The sequence below is a fragment of the Malus sylvestris genome, chromosome 14 (assembly GCF_916048215.2).
Source record: "Malus sylvestris chromosome 14, drMalSylv7.2, whole genome shotgun sequence".
In the NCBI taxonomy this organism is placed as follows: Eukaryota; Viridiplantae; Streptophyta; class Magnoliopsida; order Rosales; family Rosaceae; genus Malus; species Malus sylvestris.
In genome coordinates this window covers 12,693,761-12,715,848 of record NC_062273.1, presented here as the reverse complement: position 1 = coordinate 12,715,848, position 22,088 = coordinate 12,693,761, and the positions used below count along the sequence as shown (strand labels likewise).

The 22,088-nt window shown below is 35.8% G+C and overlaps 1 pseudogene; it reads left to right on the top strand.

Moving 5' to 3' along the window:
* Positions 1-220: 220 nt before the first annotated feature.
* LOC126601031 (small nucleolar RNA R71) lies at positions 221-327 on the top strand (annotated as a pseudogene).
* Positions 328-22,088: the final 21,761 nt, after the last annotated feature.

The window sequence follows — 22,088 nt, the reverse complement described above, 5'->3', positions numbered from 1 at the left end:
TAGCCACCTGTAATGATCATTATTAGAACTCATTTCATACACTCCAACTCTTTTACCTCTTGTATCTTTGTGTTGAGCATTAGATCCCAACATCTCATAGATGTTATATAACTCTTGATCATTCTTTTTCTTCAAAGCCACACCTGCTGCATTATCAACATTTTATTGACATGTTTGGGTTAATCCATCATAAAAAATATGCATTTGTAAGTAAGGAGGTAACCTATGATGTGGACATTGCAGCAAAAGGCCTTTGAAGCGCTCCCAACATTCATTGAAAGGTTCTACATCATCTTGCTTAAAGTTAAAGATTTGCCCTCTCAAAGTGGTTGTTGTGTTCCTTTCAAGTGCAAATATAAGGATAGTATAATGGCACAAGTAAGGGTGTCGAACCACAAGGACTGATTAGAACTCTACAAATTACTAGCTTTATGAGAAGCCTAACTAAACAATGAAACTAACAAATTGAGTTTGGATTTTGATTTGAGAAGTAAAGTAACTTAAAAGGCAAGAGAATGTAAATATGAATAATAGACTGATTTAGAAATGATGGGAATGGAACTAAGGATACCGATTTCACCGTTACAAGCCAATTCCATGAAAATTAAGTCAAAACGCATTCAACTCTCCAATCTACAACTAGGGTTTGTTTTACTCATTTATGATCATCCATTTGATGTGTGGTTGTGATCAAGTACTCCTAATCTACAACCTAGTTGTGATGTTCAACTTAAATTACCAACTAAGAATCCATTAAGAATAAGAAAACTTCAAAGAACCAAAGAAATCACATGGCAGAATGTATGCATAGCAATTTCTTCATTCATTCACATGTCCATCAAGATTAAGTGTGATGTGTATTATAACCTTGATCAAATAATTCATAAGCAATCCTAATGGTGATCAAACATTAAGATTAACAAACAAATTAAACTATAAAATCAGTGAATGAAACAAGAACACATATTTTGAATATTTTAACTTAATAACATAGAATAGTTTTGCAAGGCTACATCAAAATCCCCAGCTATGAACCTAATTACACAACTTGATTACAGAATATATAAATATCAAGAACAACATGAGTGAAATTAAAGTTCATAGAAAAAACCCCCCTTGAAGTAATTCTGATATTGAACTTCTCTAAGAACAGCGCAGCTGCGTGGTTTCTTTGGTGGCAGCGGATGGTGAAGGAAAATAGGGTTTTGTTTCTGGAAGAAAGGCTAAAGAAGGAGAAAAGAGAGAGCTCTGGGCGACCCCAAGGGGGGCTTGTGAAAAAGTGATTTGAAACTCTAGTATTTGTAGGCTAAAAGGGGATGTAGCTGATTGCAAGGTGATCCCTACCATTAAGCCAAAGTTTTGAACGTTTTTCCTTATTTGGCTCCTCCAAATCAGGCTAGATATCCCCATTCCTTTTCCATTTTGTTCCTAGTCTTCTAACAGGCCAGATTTATCTTGTATTCTTTATTTAAGCTTCAAAATAGGCCACTAAACTTTTTTCCACGTTTGAATAAGGGTCAACCCCAAAAATGGCATTTTTTCACTTCTTTTGCCTTCAAATTGATCCTAAAGTACATGTAACTGCACACTAACACAAAATAAGGTAAAATTTAACCAGTTTAACTCAAAAACATCACAAATAGGCTAGAAATGGATGGTATAAATGCATGAAATATATGAGTTATCAGTGGCTGTCTTTTAAGTAGAAAAAAACTTATCTAATAATTTCTTAGCCACGACATCCCAAATGGTGAGCAAACCAGGTGTTAAAGTCATTAGCCAACCCTTCACCTTATCTTTCAATGTGTAAGGAAAGACATTCATCCTCATATTTGCTTCATTCACTCCCTGTAAAGGTAAACCACTCACAACATTATAGAATTCTTTAATATGGGCTAACGGATCTTCATTAGCTAAACCATAAAAAGAAGGAAGCATGTGAAAATGTGAAGATTTGAGATCATAGTTTCTAGCTTTAGGAGTCAACAAGATGCATGAAGGTGAATTTGGTATAATCATTTGAGCATAATCCTCCTAAGCTCAATTGTCATCATTATTGTCAGCCATCTCTTCTTCTCCATCCGAATTAGAGTGCTCAGAATAAGCACCTACACTCATTGATCTAGAAGAATTATCGTCCTCTTCTTCACAGTTAATTGAAGCATTAGTTAATACAAAGTTCTCAAAGGTGTTGGCCTTTAACCGTTCAAGTCTTTGACCTATCTCAGCTAGTTTATCTAACATATACTACGTGAGAAAAAACCAAATAAAAAAGAATTTAGGAATCTAAACTTTATATGAAAATAGATAGGGCTTTAAACAAAAACAATCAATTATAGGGGACTGAAATCAGTCCCTGACAACGACACCATAATTTTGTTGTGTTCCTTCCTAGTGCAAAAATATGGTTAGTATAATGGCACAAGTAAGGGTGTCGAACCACAAGGACTGATTGGACCTCTATGAATTACTAACTTTGAAAGAACCCTAACTAAAGAAGTAACCAATTGAGAGTAGTTTTTATGCTGTAAACTTAAATAACTTAAAATGCAAGAAATATGTAGCAACGAATAATATAGTGATGTAGAAACAATGGAGATGAGGTCAGGGATTCGAATTCACCATTACAAAACCAATTCCATGTTTATAAAGTTATGCCGCATTCAACTACCAACCTGTTTCCTGAGTTCATTTTACATATATATGATCAACCATATGATATGTGGTTTTGATCAAAGTCTTCTAATCTGGAACCTAATTGGGATGTTCAACTTCGGTTCCTAATTAAGAGTCGTTAGCATGCAAGAAAACGTTAAAGAACCAAAGAAAATACATGGCAAGATGTTTGCATAGCATTCTCTTCATTCATTCATAGATCTACCAAGATTAAGCATGATGTTTACTATAATCTTGATTAAATGATATGTAGTTAACCCTAATGGTGATAAAACATTAAAATCAACAAACAAATTTAACAATAGATTCAATGAATGAAACAGGAAGCAGATTGATAAACTGAATACTTTAACTTAAAAACATGGATCAATTTTGCAAGGCTACGTCGAAATCCCAACTATGAACTTAGTTACACATCATGTGCACAAAAATTAAAATGAAAATACACAACATGAAAATAAATTCAAGAGAGGAAACCCTTGAAGCAATTCCAATGTAGAACTTCTCCAAGAACAGCCTTCTGCAATGAGACTTTAGTAGTGGTGAAAGTGTATGGAATGGCTAGGGTTTTTTTTTTTAAAGTGAATCAAAAGAGAGGAAAAATAGATAATCAGAATTGTGTAATTCGCCCAAAATGAAAAGGGCATGTAAAAGTGGCTAAAAGGCAAATTTTTTAAGGGGTAAAAAAGGCTGGAAGATATTCCAAAGTGATCCCAGCAACTTAGCCTTTATTTTGCACATTTTTGCCTTATTTGGCACCTCCAAATCATGCTAGATTTTGTTTGAACCATGGGAATGTGTAATTAGATTTTTGGTTGTAATTTGATTTGATCAAATGTTGTAAAAGAGCATAAGCTCTTCTTTACATTAAGGTACCTCTTTCTTATTTTATTTGATATGCATGAAATTGGAGTAGTTGGGTCCAACACCCAACAGGTAACCACACTTTAATATTATTAAATATGTAACTAAAATCAACTACCATCCCTAGACCGAGATCCAACACTAAGCTCATGTTGGATCCAATTGAAGGTTCATAGTTGTTGATGCACAAAATCAGCGAGGACTTTGGTACAACAGAAAGTGTTAAGTTTGTGACCCTCGCTAGATTGCTCCGGTCACTAGTGTGGATAAGTATGTAAATAGATAGAGACAGGAAAGCAAACACAAGATGCACATGGTTCACCTAGATTGGCTACTTCCACGGAGTAGAGGAGTTCTCATTAATTGTGAAGGGTTTACACAAGTACATAGGTTCAAGCTCTCCTTTAGAGAGTACTAGTGAATGATGTAGTACAAATGACATTAGGAAATATTGTGAGAGAATGATCTCTATTTATAGAAGAGAGTTTCTAGTTTCGTTCTGACATTGACACGTGTCGTGTTGTGATTGGCTTCTGATGTTGACACGTGTTACGCTATGATTGGCTTCTGATGTCGACACGTGGCGCTGTGTTTGGCCACCTGATTGGAGGGAAACTCTTCTGGGTCCTTGACAGTATAACGTTGACCGATGCTTAGTAGTTTCGAGATTGGTCAAGTATGGTACAAACAATGCTTCCCTAAGTTCCCGAGTGAGGGCAGCTCATCGGTTGAGGACTTACAAGATCCAAGCCATTGAGTAATCACGAAACTTCTAAGTACCAAAATGTGGTATCATTTTCACTGGCCTTATCTATCTCATATGTAGATGTGGCATCTTCTCTGGAAGTACTTTTCCTCTATCCAGGGGTGGTATCTTTAACCAATGAAGATGCACAAGGTAATGTATCAATTTCACTTGAAGCTTACTTGTAGTTTCGGGCTTGGTCAAGTGGGATACAAACCCTATAATAGGAGTTCCCCAAGTCGACGAGCTAGGAGATTTGCCGAAGGAGGTAACACACAAGGTAAGCAATCAGACTTCCAAGCAAGCAACCTGGATTGGAAGTTCGACTTCGGCTTCCGGTTGATTGTTCTCATTCTCCTTGTGTCGTAAACAGCAACAAGGATAAGGAGAAGCAAATGGAGAAGAGATGATATGAGATACTTTTGCTTTTGAATAAGTAACTTTCCACAGGCTTATTCTTGAACTGGGTTGGAGGGTTTTCTGGTTTCCTTCAAAGTATATGGCCGACTCAAGAGTTTGAGGGTCAAAACAAGTCCATCAAATCTAAAGTACCTTCGAACCTGATGATATGGGATACTTTTTCTATTGACAAAGTAGTGGATGTATCGGCACGCGTTCTGTTACGCTTGTCTCCACATGCTTCCTTGTATTCTTTTCACTTACCCTATCTGTTCCTTAGGCAGATGTGGTATCTTCTCTGGAAGCATAAGATGTGGAAGATGAGTACTCGTAATGCCACGTAAGTAATCAGGCAAGGAGTTCCAAGCAGTCAGTTCCTAACTGGAAGCTTGATTCAAGTGCTGACTGATTGCTCTCTTTCTCCTTGTCTTGCAGGTAAGAACAAGGCCAAAGGAAAAGACAGGGAAAAAGCATGATATGGGATACTCTTGCTTTTAACCCTGATGATATGAGATACTCTTGCTCTGGTGTGGCTTGTTTGCAGAGGTATTATCAGGAGGAAAAGAAGCTTTGTATTTCGAGAGACTCTGCTAAGAGTGCCCTCTCAGATGAGAAGAAAAGTTGAGCATTTTTTATTTATTTGCAGGTTTGCTTGGCTATGGAGGATGGAAGTCGACATATATATGAGTCTCCCTAATAACAAGTAGTAGTGCTATTCCTTTACCATTCTTGGTCATAGCAATGTAGTGGGAGCTGCAAGCTTCACGTGTTTTAACTTTGTTAGAGCATTTTGAAAAAATGGTCTATGGTATCTGGGAAGCTGATGTTGTGTATGAACATTGCAGACAAGCTTTATCTAAGGAAATCTGGCTCTCGAAGTTCGGAAAACGATGCCTATTCAATTTTTGAACAAGCAATCCTGTCGGGGATTTGGCTTTCAAGATTCAGAGAACGGTGCCTCTTCGATTTTTGAGAAAGCAATCCTGTTGGGAGTCTAACTCTTGAGATTCGGAAAGCAGTGTTTCTTCGATTTTTGAGAAAGTAATCATGTTAGGAGTCTGGCTCTTGAGATTCAGAGGGCGATGCCTCTTCGATTTTTTAGCAAACAATCTTGTTGGGAGTGTTTTTTCGAATGTGAGTGAAGGTTGGGCATTTTTGCCAGCCTGCCTTGCCACGGAGCATGGATGTTGACACACATAAAGACTTTCTAGTTATCAAGCAGTGGTGTTGTTCCTTTACCCCTGTGGGTAATAGTAGGGTAGCTAGACCTTTAAAATTTATGCGTCTAAACTTTGTCAGAGATCTTTGGCAAAGTTATCTGTGGTACCCGAGGAGCTGATGTTGCGTGCGGAAAGTGGTGCCTCTTCGGAATCCAGATAGTGGTGCCTCTTCGATTTTTGAACCAACGACCTTGTTGCCCTTTATTTTATAAGGGACCAATTGTGTGCAAGAAGTACATTCAGAGAGTTATTTCTTTTAGGAACTTTCCCCTTACTTCAGAGATTTATAGCACCTCATTTCTCCTTCTTCATTTCTAAGAATGTCCAAACCATCCGATCGTCATTTTGACTTGAACTTTGGTGAAAATGTAGCCATGCCTTCTTAAGACAACATATGGCACCCATCCTTCTTATCCTCTACTGGTCATCTTACCGTTGGGGACTCTGTGATGAAGAATGATATGACCGCTACGGTGGTGGCCAGGAACCTTCTCACTCCCAAAGATAACAAACTACTTTCCAAACGATCTGATAAGTTGGCTGTTAAGGATTCTTTGGCTCTCAGTGTTCAGTGCGCAGGTTCTGTGTCTAATATAGCCCAGCGCCTATTTGCTCAAACCCGCCAAGTTGAATCATTGGCGGCTGAAGTGATAAGTCTCAAACAGGAGATCAGAGGGCTTAAGCATGAGAATAAACAATTGCACAGGCTCGCACATGACTATGCTACAAACATGAAGAGGAAGCTCGACCAGCTGCAGGAATCTTGTTGGAAATGTGCCCTAAAACCAATCATATGATGATACTTTACGGACATTTCAAATGTTAAACTAATCTAGTTTAACATATAAAGGGCAAAGATTATTGTTTGAGCCGTCTCATATAAATGTTATATGCTTAAACGATAAAGTCCAAGGAATATGTGATTGGGAGAATGCAATCTAATGAAGTTAGATTAATGAGACCATTCTTTCGTAGACACATCCTAAATGTTCCTGATCATAGGATTACCAATTGGGCATTGACAGTCCGTTAAGATCAGTACGTACTGTGTCTTCTCTCAGGGAGAGTGACTAGTCTCGAGTCATTGGTGTGTGTGACATCAAGACAAGTACGTAGGTGCTCAATAAGAGAATGAGTTCACTGAACGTGATCAACGAAGAGTTCTTATATTCCATGTCACATGAGAACTCATGGTTGGGATAATGCAAAGTAGTCCTTTGACCTGAGGCATCACAGTTGTCTTGTGGTTAAGTCCTTAATCTTTGATTATGTCTAATTCACCCCCTATGGGTGTCACGGCATCGTTGGGGTTAAGCCACTTAGCTATGGAGACAAGTAAATGCGCAACAAGGGATCTCTAACCTTCAAACAGTTGAGGGAGAATACTCTATGATATGATTTGGAATCTCTGGCCAGAGTATGAATGAGATTGGGGAATGCGTTCCAAATCACATTCAAGGAAATCATATAAGCAAACGATTCACATTGGATAGTAGACATGAGTAAATAAACTATCATACCAAACAATGTGGTCAAGAGTATTAGATTAGAGAAGGACCGTATTGCATTTGTAATCCCGAACTGAATAGGTTCTCTAACCTCTTCTGATTAGCTTGGGTAACCATGACATGCTGCTAGGCGTCAACCATGGTTTGTGGAAGCCCTATACGTGTATAACCACTAAAGGGAGAATTGAAAATTGTTTCAATTCACAATCGATGTAAAATTGTTTTAATCGCCCACTGCCTCGCTAAAAGGAACCTAATGGATCGCACACCATAAAAGGTAGAGATTGAAGATTAAACGGAAATGAGTAAGAATGATTAAATGGTTTAATCATTTATTTATGGCAAGGATTAATTAATATGTTAATTAATCAAACGAATTAGTTCGTTAAAGACCTCGGGATAGTTTTGGACCTTAAGGCCCAATGGGCTTCGAACGTCAAGCCCATTAACTTAAGTTGTATGACAATTTAATGAATAAAGATTCATTAAAGCCCAAAAGCCCAAAAATTCCTTAGGTGGCCGGCCATATGGTGATGAATTAGGGTTTTGGTTGTTTAGGTCACTTAAAGAAGTGACTATATAAAGGACTTTATAGCCAAATATTCATTAATGTGATTAAGGGTTTATTTTGGGGAAAAAATTGGTGAGAATTGTCTCTCCATTTTCTCTCTAAAGAGGCCAACACCTTGGAGGGTACATCTAGCAATCCTACTACTCCAAGGTCACTCATTTCTTCTACAATCAAACCTTGGTGAAGAGACTTAGAGGTTCTCAATTTTGGGAACTTAGAGAACCTATTCTTCCATCCAAATCCATGGATCTAAGAAGCAAGGAATGAAGGCCCTATCTCTTTGGGTGATTAGCCTTTGCTTATGCAAAGAGGAATCTACAAAGGTATTAATTTCAACTCACTTTGTTTTGAGTTGATTATTGGTTCACCAATCTACTAGGCTTTGAATTTCATGGTAATGTTTTGTTTTTTAGTGCATGCAAGCATGATTCCGCCTTTTAATTGTTAATTGCATGCTATATGATTTTGCTCAAATGAACATGTTTTTCAAAATAAATCCTTCAAGTGGTATCAGAGCCTAGGTCTAGTAGTTGGTGAATCCTTTTGGGTTTTGTAGTTCATAAGTTTGTGATTTAAAAGTTGTAATTGTTACAAGCTTTATTCTTGCTTCTTTGAATGTAAATTTTGTTTGAAAATTTGCCATCTCAAATGTTGTAGATGTAGTTCATATGAGCATGAATATTGGAGCTAAAATTTGGTGCCATGATTTTGGGAATTTTCGGCCAAATCCAAAGGGTGATTTTTTGGGTTCATGTTTGTCTTGTTAAAATGGTTTTAAGGTGACTTTTGGAACCCCTAAGTACCCTAGGATGTTAGCCTCATTTTGAATGATGAAAATTTGAGTTTTATGGCTTGAAAACATTCATGGAGCTCTTATGGGTTTTCATGGATGTTCTTCATTGTTCTTGATGTTCTTGCCAAGAACAAAAAGGTTTTGTGTTTTGATTCAAAGTTTTGAATATTTCATAAAGTTTATGTTATATGTTTTTCAAATGATTTATCATGTATTTAAAGTGTTAAATATTTGAATAAATGATGATGGAAACATCAATCATCAAAACATATATTAATTTTATGAAAGTATTTAAAGTGTTAAATATTTGAATAAATGATGATGGAAACATCAATCATCAAAACATATATTAATTTTATGAAAGTATTTAAAGTGTTAAATATTTGTATAAATGATGATGGAAACATCAATCATCAAAACATATATTAATTTTATGAAAGGTGAAAGCACTACTTGATTGTTTTTTGACAAAACTAATAAATCAAAACACCCACCACTCATTTTTATCCCTAAAAACCGGCCACCCTAATAAAATAGGGTATTTTTGGGGCTTTTATGCAATTACATAAAGTTTTGATACTTTTGTGTATTTGTACTTTGACCCGAAAGTTTACGTTTTGACGTTAAGGCCTAAAAACGCAAAAGGACAAATTGTTTTGCTCCTTTAATGAAGTTTTTGAATTTATTTAAATTTTGGGTTCTAGTTGTATTTACATGAAGTAGTGACTTTTGTGTTTTTACAAAGTGACCCCAAAAGTTTATGTTTTCGCAATATGGCCCAAAAAGTTGTGGTTATTGCATGATGGCCCAAATAGGATGAGAACAAAATTGTTTTGTCTCTTTAAATGAGAATTGGATTTTCATTTTGTTTAGCTCCACTTAAATCAATTTTATGGATACAAAAACCAAATGAAAATGTTGCATTCAATTAATTAGTTAAAGCGTTAATTAATTAAAGGATGATTATGAACCTAAGCCTAATATAATTGAGCTATGTGAAAGGCGTTTCAAATTTGTTTGAACCATGGGAATGTGTAGATTAGATTTTGGTTGTAATTTGATTTGATCAAATGTTGTAAAAGGGCATAAGTCCTTCTTTACTTTAAGGTAATTTGTTTTATGCAAATGTTGTAATGAGCATAAGCTCATCCTTTACTTTGAAGTATTTCTTTCTTGCTTTATATGATATGCATGAAAATGAAGTAATTGGGTCCAACGCCCCTAAGACAACACGCCTTAATGTGATTAAACGCGTAACTAAAATCAATCTCCATCCCTAGACCGAGATTCAACACAAGGCTCGTGTTGAATCTAAACAAAGGTTCATAGTCATCCTAAGGCCCTAAGGCAACTATATAGTCCATCAAATGAATGCAAATCTTATGTTAGTAGTAACATATACTCTTGCTTTAAAAACCGTTTTAAAAGCATAGTGGGAGTATTATATACAACTAAAACAATCCAATGGACCAATAGTTGTAATAGGACCAAAATTGTTTTAATAGAGATTAAAATGTATATTTGTATGTGATGAGACCTAAAACCCTCAACCAAACCATTATTAAGTTGATAAGCGTGAGAGTGCTTAGAACACTCTTTCGTAGGCCTTCCACCGTGGTGGCTCCAATCGTTTATGACTTGTACACCGGCTTCACCCTATCATGGGGGAGTACAAAGTGCATGCTTATACTCAGGAGGAATCCATAAACATATGATGAGGTTAGTGTAGGCAACGAGGATAGCCGACATCGTATCATCGTGAGGCTATTCTTGAACCCCTTCACAAACTAAGCATGGTGGGAATGACTTAACTAAGTGCAATGGAACCAACATCATATCATTGTGAGGTGACATTCTCTAGAGGCCAAATAAGATGGGTACTTGCATTAGTTGCAAATGAGTAAGCGTACTCTCTCATTATTATTGTTGCTAGCCATATATCGTATCATCGTGAGGTGGGCTTGGTAATAGTGAGCCTCCCATAACCTACTAAGAGTTTCATCCAAAACTCTCGAATTCCAATGAGGGATATGGAATTTGCCAAAAATAGTGGGTGATGCTATTTGATTTAAAGACCCGAATCAAATGGCTTAAAATCAATCAATTATATACGTTATGTATTTGTTTACCAATATATTTGCAAACGCTATCCAACACTTGACAAATAAAAGCCGAACGTTTAGTTTACGGACTTGGTACTACAAAACCATAGATTGTCTTTAATGGCTTGTAAATGTACCTAAGTAGTCTCATCCTCACAATCTTCCTATTGATTATGTATCATTAGAAGAATATGTTAGAAAAGGTCTATCATAAAGAGGACAACACTTTTAATGTCATAATTCTTCAAATACAAATTGTTGTATGAAGAAATAAGAGTTGCTTTGAACAACCCTTAATCAATGCAAACACTTAGTGCTTGTTTCTTTGTTACATGAACAAGGAACTTGAGAAGAAAGCACAAAGGCTTGGACACTTAATGTGCCATGATTCTTCACTTCCAAATGTTGTATGAAGAAATGAGAGTTGCCTTGTACAACTCTTGAAAGTTTGTAATTATGTTTAGAACATAATGGTTGGTTGACAAAAATAGTCCATTAACATGGACTTATGATGATTTTGAATCATTGAGTGTTGAAGTGTTAAACCACTTAACGAGACGGAAACTAGGCAAGGACTTTACCTTTGTTTCCCTATCCTAATGGTTCACTAAGTTTATGGTAAACTATGTAGTGAACAATAACCACATACTCTCCAAATTGTTTGATGTGTATAACACAATTGAAAAAGGTTTCAAGAGAGATAGTGGGAGTTTAGGGACCATGACTAATGTAGTCAAAGGTGAAAGTCAAATAAAGAAGATAAATAACTCCAAGGGAACAAACTTTCTTTATGAAAGGATGGACATTGGAAGGGGTATTTGCAAGAAATGTCTTGCAAGTGTCAAGAACACACCTTTCGAAGGTGTTGTAAAATGTTCTTGAAAAGTTCAAAACAGTTGGTTCTTCTACTTGAATGCATGATTTCGTATTAGTAACTATGTTTTACAAATCGTTGTAAAAGTGTGACTAATAAGAAGTAGAAGATATATGAGAGAAGAAAAGGTGCTTCACATACGGAACGTGAATAAGATATAGATCTCTGCGAAAGCAGATAGTACTTACTTCCTCATATGAACTACCAAAGAAATTGGATTATAGTAATCTAATTGATTGTCTCTATAGTAGAGATAATATGGTAGTGTTAACTGTTTAGAAAATAATGATGCTTAAAACCCAAAAGGTTGCAAGGTAGTGACTAATCCCAACTAAAGTTGTGATACCTCTAAAAACATAAATTACGAGTTGGTCATAGATGGACGCTTTGGATCGTTAGATCCGGATCCAATACCTTCTTGTTAAAATTGTATGGAGGCGAAATGTTCGAATCTTTATTCTTTTGGAAAGAAGAAAGAATCACAAAGTTGTTGAGGTTAATTCACTTAGATGTTAGTGGCACTTGTCCACAACATAATACTACTCATGTTATATGACATTCACCGAAGATCACTCTCGGTTGGACTATAGTTTATTTTGAATAAACACAAGTCCGAATACTTTGCAAAAGGTTTCAAAGAATTCAAGAAATGTAAATAGATGAGTAAGATATCTAAAGTATTTACCTCCTTAGATTTGATCCAAGGAAAGGTAACACTTTAGATGAGTTTCCTTGAAAGATATCAAGGAAAATAGCATCATAAGATAATGTATTTCTCCATTAGGAGAAGAACGAACTCGAATAAGATTTAGTTCGTTAAATGTTATCTATTACCCATATATAGGATATATACTTCTAAAACAATATGATTGTCAATGAGAAGATCTTCCAATATTTTCATGACTCCATAAGATGTAGTTGGAAAAGAAAGACAAATCTTAAGCATGTTAAAGATTTGGGGTTGTGTGCTAATAAGCAATATTCGTTTGATAACAATCTTGTAGGATATCCTTAAAATAACTTTTGGATATCGCTTCTATAAACCAACTAACAAATGTTGTTTTGTTGGGAAGTTCATTGTAATCCTACAATGTGATTTGCCTAAGAGCAAATGAACGAGAGATAGAACTCAAAGAATGGGTTCTTTGAGAGACAAGGAAGTAATCAACAAATATAACAACCTAGTTCCTATACCACAAGCTCCAAGGTAGTCGATAAGAATGAAAATCCTTATGACTACATTGAGTGCATATACGATATATACTCAAGGAAATGGTAAAGTACCATTTGACTCGAAATAATGAAACCTTCATAGCTAATTGGTAGCTTAAGGTAACTACAATCAAAGAGAATGGTTGACTTTGAAGAAACCATCTTTGAGGTAGGCTTGGTTTCAATTAATTCGAAGATTGCTAGCTACAACTAAAATGGTGATTCAATGTTTTGACATAATATGGGTTTCCGAAACCATTATTAAGATAGTCTTGATAATATATGTCCAAAACTATGAATCACAAGACATGTAAGTTGTAGAGATCCATCCATCATGGATCTTAGCAAGTTAGTAGGAGCTATTTGCATTTTATGAGGAAAAAGGATCAAATCGTTTGATTTCTCATCAAGATGTAAATGAATCTTTTGTTTACGAGTTTTACAAAAGATTAGTGGGAGTTAATCATGTTCCTAAAATTTAAGTATATATGATATATTAATTTTGGAAATGAAAAGAATACTTCTTCGTTAAAGTTATGACTTTAATACATTATATGAAGATAGAATGTATATGGGAGATATAGTCTATATACATGGGATGGAAATCTATAATGATATATTTCATGATATAATTGGATTATATCAATCCCTAATAATAGACAATGGATGCTAGGAAGTTTCTCATATGATGATAAACTTCAATAAGAAGGACGATTCTAGTGAGACTAGCAAGTTGCCCTTCTCAAAGGGAACGTACCCTTTGACTCCCATAGAAATAATGCGTAAATTGAATCCTTTATGCATAAGCAGAAAGGTGATTTATGTATTTCATATTGTATGAAAAACATTGATATGAGTTGTACCTAGAACGGTACAAGACGATATCAGTGCAAGCCCAGGATCAGAACCGTGGCAACTGTCAAGTGAGTCCTTAAGTATTTAAGAAATACTTAAGGATAGATTCCTCAAATAATGAGGAAGAATTAGAGTAACGTAATGGAAGCGTAAATGTATTAGATTATGAATCTAATTCATCATTGGATGTTTCTTCATTATGAATGAAGAGATAAACAAATATCTCTTTATTATGACTAAAGAGATATTTGGATGGAAACATTAAAGTAATGACTTTAGTGTGTTCCATTATGAATGCAAGATATATTGCCATATAGAAGTTTACAACAATGTTGTTTGGATGGGAAAGTTCATTTATGAACTCTCTATTCGATTCCAACCAGAAAGTGTATGACACTAATGGGGCGATAGCTCAAGCCTGGGAATCAAGGTCTCATCAAGATCCGAACACAAATGAGAGACTGAACCACATGATTGAGAATCATGTATAATGGTGACGTCGTTATTCTCAAGGTTGCTTCTGTGGATAACACATATAGATATCCACTGTCTAGGCCTACTATTCAGCCATTTATGAAATGACTACAGAAGAGGTATCATCAAGATGACCTAGTTGATTGGCTCTAGTGCAAGTGGGAGATTGTTGGAAATGTGCCCTAAAACCAATCATATGATGATACTTTACGGACATTTCAAATGTTAAACTAATCTAGTTTAACATATAAAGGGCAAAGATTATTGTTTGAGCCGTCTCATATAAATGTTATATGCTTAAACGATAAAGTCCAAGGAATATGTGATTGGGAGAATGCAATCTAATGAAGTTAGATTAATGAGACCATTCTTTCGTAGACACATCCTAAATGTTCCTGATCATAGGATTACCAATTGGGCATTGACAGTCCGTTAAGATCAGTACGTACTGTGTCTTCTCTCAGGGAGAGTGACTAGTCTCGAGTCATTGGTGTGTGTGACATCAAGACAAGTACGTAGGTGCTCAATAAGAGAATGAGTTCACTGAACGTGATCAACGAAGAGTTCTTATATTCCATGTCACATGAGAACTCATGGTTGGGATAATGCAAAGTAGTCCTTTGACCTGAGGCATCACAGTTGTCTTGTGGTTAAGTCCTTAATCTTTGATTATGTCTAATTCACCCCCTAGGGGTGTCACGGCATCGTTGGGGTTAAGCCACTTAGCTATGGAGACAAGTAAATGCGCAACAAGGGATCTCTAACCTTCAAACAGTTGAGGGAGAATACTCTATGATATGATTTGGAATCTCTGGCTAGAGTATGAATGAGATTGGGGAATGCGTTCCAAATCACATTCAAGGAAATCATATAAGCAAACGATTCACATTGGATAGTAGACATGAGTAAATAAACTATCATACCAAACAATGTGGTCAAGAGTATTAGATTAGAGAAGGACCGTATTGCATTTGTAATCCCGAACTGAATAGGTTCTCTAACCTCTTCTGATTAGCTTGGGTAACCATGACATGCTGCTAGGCGTCAACCATGGTTTGTGGAAGCCCTATACGTGTATAACCACTAAAGGGAGAATTGAAAATTGTTTCAATTCACAATCGATGTAAAATTGTTTTAATCGCCCACTGCCTCGCTAAAAGGAACCTAATGGATCGCACACCATAAAAGGTAGAGATTGAAGATTAAACGGAAATGAGTAAGAATGATTAAATGGTTTAATCATTTATTTATGGCAAGGATTAATTAATATGTTAATTAATCAAACGAATTAGTTCGTTAAAGACCTCGGGATAGTTTTGGACCTTAAGGCCCAATGGGCTTCGAACGTCAAGCCCATTAACTTAAGTTGTATGACAATTTAATGAATAAAGATTCATTAAAGCCCAAAAGCCCAAAAATTCCTTAGGTGGCCGGCCATATGGTGATGAATTAGGGTTTTGGTTGTTTAGGTCACTTAAAGAAGTGACTATATAAAGGACTTTATAGCCAAATATTCATTAATGTGATTAAGGGTTTATTTTGGGGAAAAAATTGGTGAGAATTGTCTCTCCATTTTCTCTCTAAAGAGGCCAACACCTTGGAGGGTACATCTAGCAATCCTACTACTCCAAGGTCACTCATTTCTTCTACAATCAAACCTTGGTGAAGAGACTTAGAGGTTCTCAATTTTGGGAACTTAGAGAACCTATTCTTCCATCCAAATCCATGGATCTAAGAAGCAAGGAATGAAGGCCCTATCTCTTTGGGTGATTAGCCTTTGCTTATGCAAAGAGGAATCTACAAAGGTATTAATTTCAACTCACTTTGTTTTGAGTTGATTATTGGTTCACCAATCTACTAGGCTTTGAATTTCATGGTAATGTTTTGTTTTTTAGTGCATGCAAGCATGATTCCGCCTTTTAATTGTTAATTGCATGCTATATGATTTTGCTCAAATGAACATGTTTTTCAAAATAAATCCTTCAAATATGATGGTCAAATTTTACTTGATCATCAGAGGTTTGTGGGTTTGTTCCAAAGGCATTTATTGCCTTCGTCTTCTAGTGATGTATCGTGTAATGAAGCTCCAAATGATCAACCTTCAGTGCCTCCTCCTTCTGGGGTTCTGCCTAGTACTGAGGTTCCGAATAATCACCCTTTGGTGCCTCCTCTTTCTAGGGCTCTGCCGACTGCTGAGACTTCTCCTGAGCAACCTTTGTGAAGGCTCCCTCTTGTTTGTTTATTTTGATTCATGTATATGTACATATTTGTAACTTATCGAAGATATCAATAAACAAGCTTTGCTTCATTTCAATGTATTGTGTTAAATACACCAAGGCCTTCTTCACTAAGTTCTTTGAATTTTTCCTTTTGTTGAAGCTTGTATGTTGAAGCTTTGTGAGTGAAGCATGTAGGTTGAGGTAATGCTCCCTTAATTTCCCGAGTGAGGAAAACTTCTCGATTGGAGACTTGAAAAAATCCAAGTCACTGAGTGGTCGTGAGACTTCCGAGTATCAAGGTGCAGTAGCATATGGTAAGAGTCCCCCAAGTATCCGAGCGAGGGAGTTGACGAATGAGGCATTTCCTTTCTAAGTGGTAGCCCAAAACTCCTTCTTCATATATATTTGTTATGAAAGTTGTTAGGCCTAAAGAAAAGGAAGCCTAGGCAATTTTTTTTTGATCTTTTTTTTTTTTGAATTTTCGAATTTTTGAATTTCCGAATTTTTGAATTTCTGAATTTTTGAATTTTTGAAAAAAAATATATATATATATATATATATATATATATATATATTAAAGCTTTGTAGGTGAAGCTTTGGTGTTGAAGCTTTGTAGGTGAAGCTTTGAGGATGAAGCTTTGTTGGGTACCCTGAATTGATTTTGCTTCACACTATCTTGATCAATATCGTGTGAAGCTTTTGTAGGTGAAGCTTTTGTGTTGAAGCTTCTATGGGTAAAGCTTTTGTGGTGGGTGAAGCTTTTGTGGTGAGGGAAGCTTTTAAGGTGGGGGAAGCTTTTGTGGGTGAAGCTTTTGTTGATGAAGCTTTTGTGATGGGTAAAGCTTTTGTTGGTGAAGCTTTTATGGGTGAAGCTTTTGTAGGTGAAGCTATTATGGGTGAAGCTTTTGTTGGTGAAGTTCTTGTGGTGAAGCTTTGTTGGGTACCACGAATTGATTTTGCTTCACACTATCTTGATCAAGAATGTGTGAAGCTTTTGAAAATTTGTAGTTGAACTCCTTTGATGAAGCTTTTGTTGGCACTATAAATTGGTTTTGCTTCACACTGTCTTGATCAAGAGTGTGTGAAGCTTTTGAGAATTGTGGTTGCCCTCCATTGATGAAGCTCTTGTTGGCACCATAAATTGGTTTTGCGTCACACTGTGTTGATCAAGAGTGTGTGAAGCTTTTGAGAATTGTGGTTGAACTCCTTTGATGAAGCTCTTGTTGGCACCATAAATTGGTTTTGCTTCACACTGTCTTGATCAAGAGTGTGTGAAGCTTTTGAGAATTATGGTTGCCCTCCATTGATGAAGCTCTTGTCGACACCATAAATTGGTTTTGCTTCACACTGTCTTGATCAAGAGAGTGTAAAGCTTTTGAGAATTGTGGTTGCCCTCTATTGATGAAGCTCTTGTTAGCACCATACATTGGTTTTGCTTCACACTATCTTGATCAAGAATGTGAAGCTTTTGAGAATTGTGGTTGCCCTCTATTTATGAAGCTCTTATTGGCACCATACATTGGTTTTGCTTCACACTGTCTTACTCAAGAATGTGTGAAGCTTTTGAGAATTATGGTTACCCTTCTTTGATGAAGCTCTTGTTGGCACCATAAATTAGCCATTGCCGAAACTACTGAGCACCGGTCAAAGTTATACCGTCAAGGACCCAGAAGAGAGTTTCACAGCGCAACATGTGTCGACATCAAAAGCCAATCATAGCGCGACACGTGTCAACATCAGAAGCCAATCACAACACGACACGTGTCAATGTCAGAATGAAACTAGAAACTCTCTTCTATAAATAGAGATCATTCTCTCACAACATTTCCTAATGTCATTTGTACTACATCATTCACTAGTACTCACTAAAAGAGAGCTTTAACGTATGTACTTGTGTAAACCCTTCACAATTAATGAGAACTCCTCTACTCCGTGGAATTAGCCAATCTAGGTGAACCATGTACATCTTGTGTTTGCTTCCCTGTCTCTATCTATTTACATACTTATCCACACTAGTGACCGAAGCAATCTAGCGAAGGTCACAAACTTAACATTTTCTGTTGTATCAAAGTCCTCACTGATTTTGTGCATCAACAATAGTCATCCTAAGGCCCTAAGGTAACTATAGAGTCTATCAAAGAATGCAAAGCTCAAGTTAGTAGTACCATATACTCTTACTTTAAAAACATTTTACAAGCATAGTGGGAGTATCATATACTACTATATAAATCACTTGGACCCATAGTTATGATAGGACCAAATAGTTTTAATTGGATTAAAATGTATATTAATATATGATGAGACCTAAAACCCTAAATCGAACCAATATTAAGTTGACAAGCATGAAAGTGCTTTGAACACTCTTTCATGGCTTTCTACCATGGTTGGCTCTTTCGAATGTACACAAGTGCACCACACTTTAACTCTACATAAGAGGGGGCGCAAAGCATGCGTTTACATTAAGGAGTCTATTCCATACATTTGATGTTGTGAAGGTAGGCAACGAGTGTGACCAATAAGAAGACATTCTGAGGCATGCTTGAACCCCTACACAAACAAGCATAGTGGGTAAGACTTGACTATGTGAATGAAGTGCCAATAAGAAGATATTATGAGGCATAGATTCTCTAGAGGACAAATAAGATGGGAACTTACAAGAGTTGTAAATGAGTAAGTGTTACTCTCTCATTATTATTAATGCTAGCTAATATGAGGTTGGCATGGTAATGGTGAGTCTCCCATACCCTACTATGATGTGGTAGAAACTAACACACAAATTAAATCCTATAAATTATGCAATCATAGTACGAGTAAGTAGGGATCGTTCTATTCCAGGGATTAGAAGGGATGCTAATCAACACAAATTAAACTTGTACAACTAAAAACTAAGTTAAACTAACATCTAAACAATGACTGGGGAAATTTTGGACGAATTTAATGAAAACAAAAGTAAATGTCAACAAGTAAATTAAGTTGTGAATGAAATATGGGTGAGAGGATAGCTATCCACACATGAAACATATGCATACAAATCTATTTCTAGTTATTCTTTCTATAAACCATGAACGACAATGCCCCAAATTAACTATGAACAGCACTAATTAACTCTCAGATTTTCCTAAATTTATTGAATTGGACTCAGCGACGCAACCAAATTATTCTTCTTAAGTTCCCTAACTATGAAAAGCATGATAGAGATACATCTCAAAGATCATTAAGTTCTGTGAAAATCATAAGCATTGACAAAGCATTTGTAACTATGAAAAGCATAATACTCATGCCAAGAATTTACTTAATGCAATCATGACTAGTGACTTTTACTACTTGCAAATATAAGTTCATAACGATTAGGTGAAATTTGTTTATATTCTAGCATCAAATCCGTGCATGCAAACTAAGTGTGTACCCTTAATAAACACAAAATAATAAGTTCTCTATAAAGCAGATAAGTAAATCGCATTCATGTTTTATGAAATAATAACTGGATGTAATCAATTTATATAAAACATATGATCATGGCTTCGAATTCACCTCTAGCTAAAAAGAAACTTAGTTACGCATGTTCATCATAACTGAAAAATAATCTAAAATAAACATTGAAACTTAAAATAAAGATAGAAAGAACCCAAAAAACTCCAGCGACTTCAATGGATGATTGCAGGTTACGACACACTCCTCCCCTCTCTAATTTGCGGCAATAATGTATATATAGGGTAAAGGCACAGCTGAATCCCAGGAGGAAAAAGATTAGGTTGTTTGAATTATTTTAGGACTCCTAGAATTAGATAGGAAGTGTTGGAATGTGATAAATATTCCTCCTTGCAGTTGGAGATAAAATAAGATAAGATTGGATAATATAGGATAAGATAAGGTTCATCTCCAACTAGAATTCCTCTTTCTTGTGTAATTCCTTGTCTTCCAAGCCTCAACTTTAATTTCACCAGATTTTAGCACATATCTAGCACCATTTAAACACCAAAAACGTCAGCCCATATGCTATCCAACCCTGCTGTCCAATCCAAGTCCAAAACTGCTCCAAATTGCTCCATTTTGCCATTTATTGTCATCTTTACCAATTCGACCTACAATAATATGAAAATAACTTAAAATACCAAAATAAATGGAAATTAACTAAGTAATCGCAAAGAAATAAGATAACAAAGTCGCATAAATATGCTCTTATCATACTAAGAGTTTCCTCCAAAACTCCGGGATTCCAATGAGGGATATGAAATTTGACAAAATAATGGGTGGTGCTATTTGATTATAAGACCCGGATCAAATATCTTAAAATCAATCAATTTATATTCGTTATTTATTTATTTACTGATATATTTGCAAGCGCTATCCAAAACTTGACAAAGAAAAACGGAAGGCTTTAGTTTCCATACTTGGTACCACAATCCCATAGATTGTCTTGGATTGATTGGATATGTACCTACTCCTCACAATCTTCCTATTGATAATGTATCATTGGAAGAACATGTTATTTATGTCTATCATAAAGAGGATAACACAAACACTATGTGCTTATTCCTTTGTTAAATGAACAAAGGAACTTGAGAAGATTAGCACAAAGACATGGACACTCCAAGTGCCATAATTCTTCAATTACAAATCATTGTATGAAGAAATAAGAGTTGCTTTGAATAACCCTTAGTTAACACAAATAATAGTGCTTGTTTCTTCGTTAAATGAACAAGGAACTTGAGAAGTAAGCACAAAGGCATGGACAGTTTATGTGCCATGATTCTTCACTTACAAATTGTTGTATGAAGAAGTGAGACTTGCCTTGAACAACTCTTGAACGTTTGTAATCTTGTTTAGAATAAGATGGTTGTTTAACAAAAATAGTCCATCAATATGCACTAATGATGATTTTGAATCATTAAGTGTTGAAAGTGTTAAACCACTTCACTGGATGGAAACTAAGCTAGGACTTCACCTTTGTGTCCTATGCAAATGGTTCACTAAGCTTATTGTAAACTATATAGTGAACAACAACCACACACTCTCCAAATTGTTTGATGTGTATAACATAATTGAAATAAGTCTCAAGAGAGACAATGGGAGTTTAGGGACCATTACTATTGTAATCAGAGGAGAAGTCCAATGAAGAAGGCAAAATAACTCCAAGGGAACAAACTTTCTTTATAAAATGATGGACATTGGAAAGGTTATTTGCAACCATCGTCTTGCAAGTGTCGAGAACACACCTTTCAAAGGTGTTGTAAATTGTTTTTAAAATTTTTCAAAATAGTTGGTTCTTCTGTTTGAATGTTTGATTCTAGTAACTATGTTTTGCAACCATTGTAAAAGAGTGACTAATAAAAAGTAGAAGATTAATGAGAGAAGAGAAAGTACTTCACATTCAGAATGTGAATAAAAATATAGATCTCTGTGAAAGCAGATAGTACTTACTTCCTCATATGAACTACCAGAGAAATTGGAAAAACCAAGATTATCTTTTGTTGATGCACAAAATCAATGAGGACTTTGGTACAACAGAAAGTGTTAAGTTTGTGACCTTCGCTAGATTGCTCCAGCCACTAGTATGGATAAATATGTAAATGGAT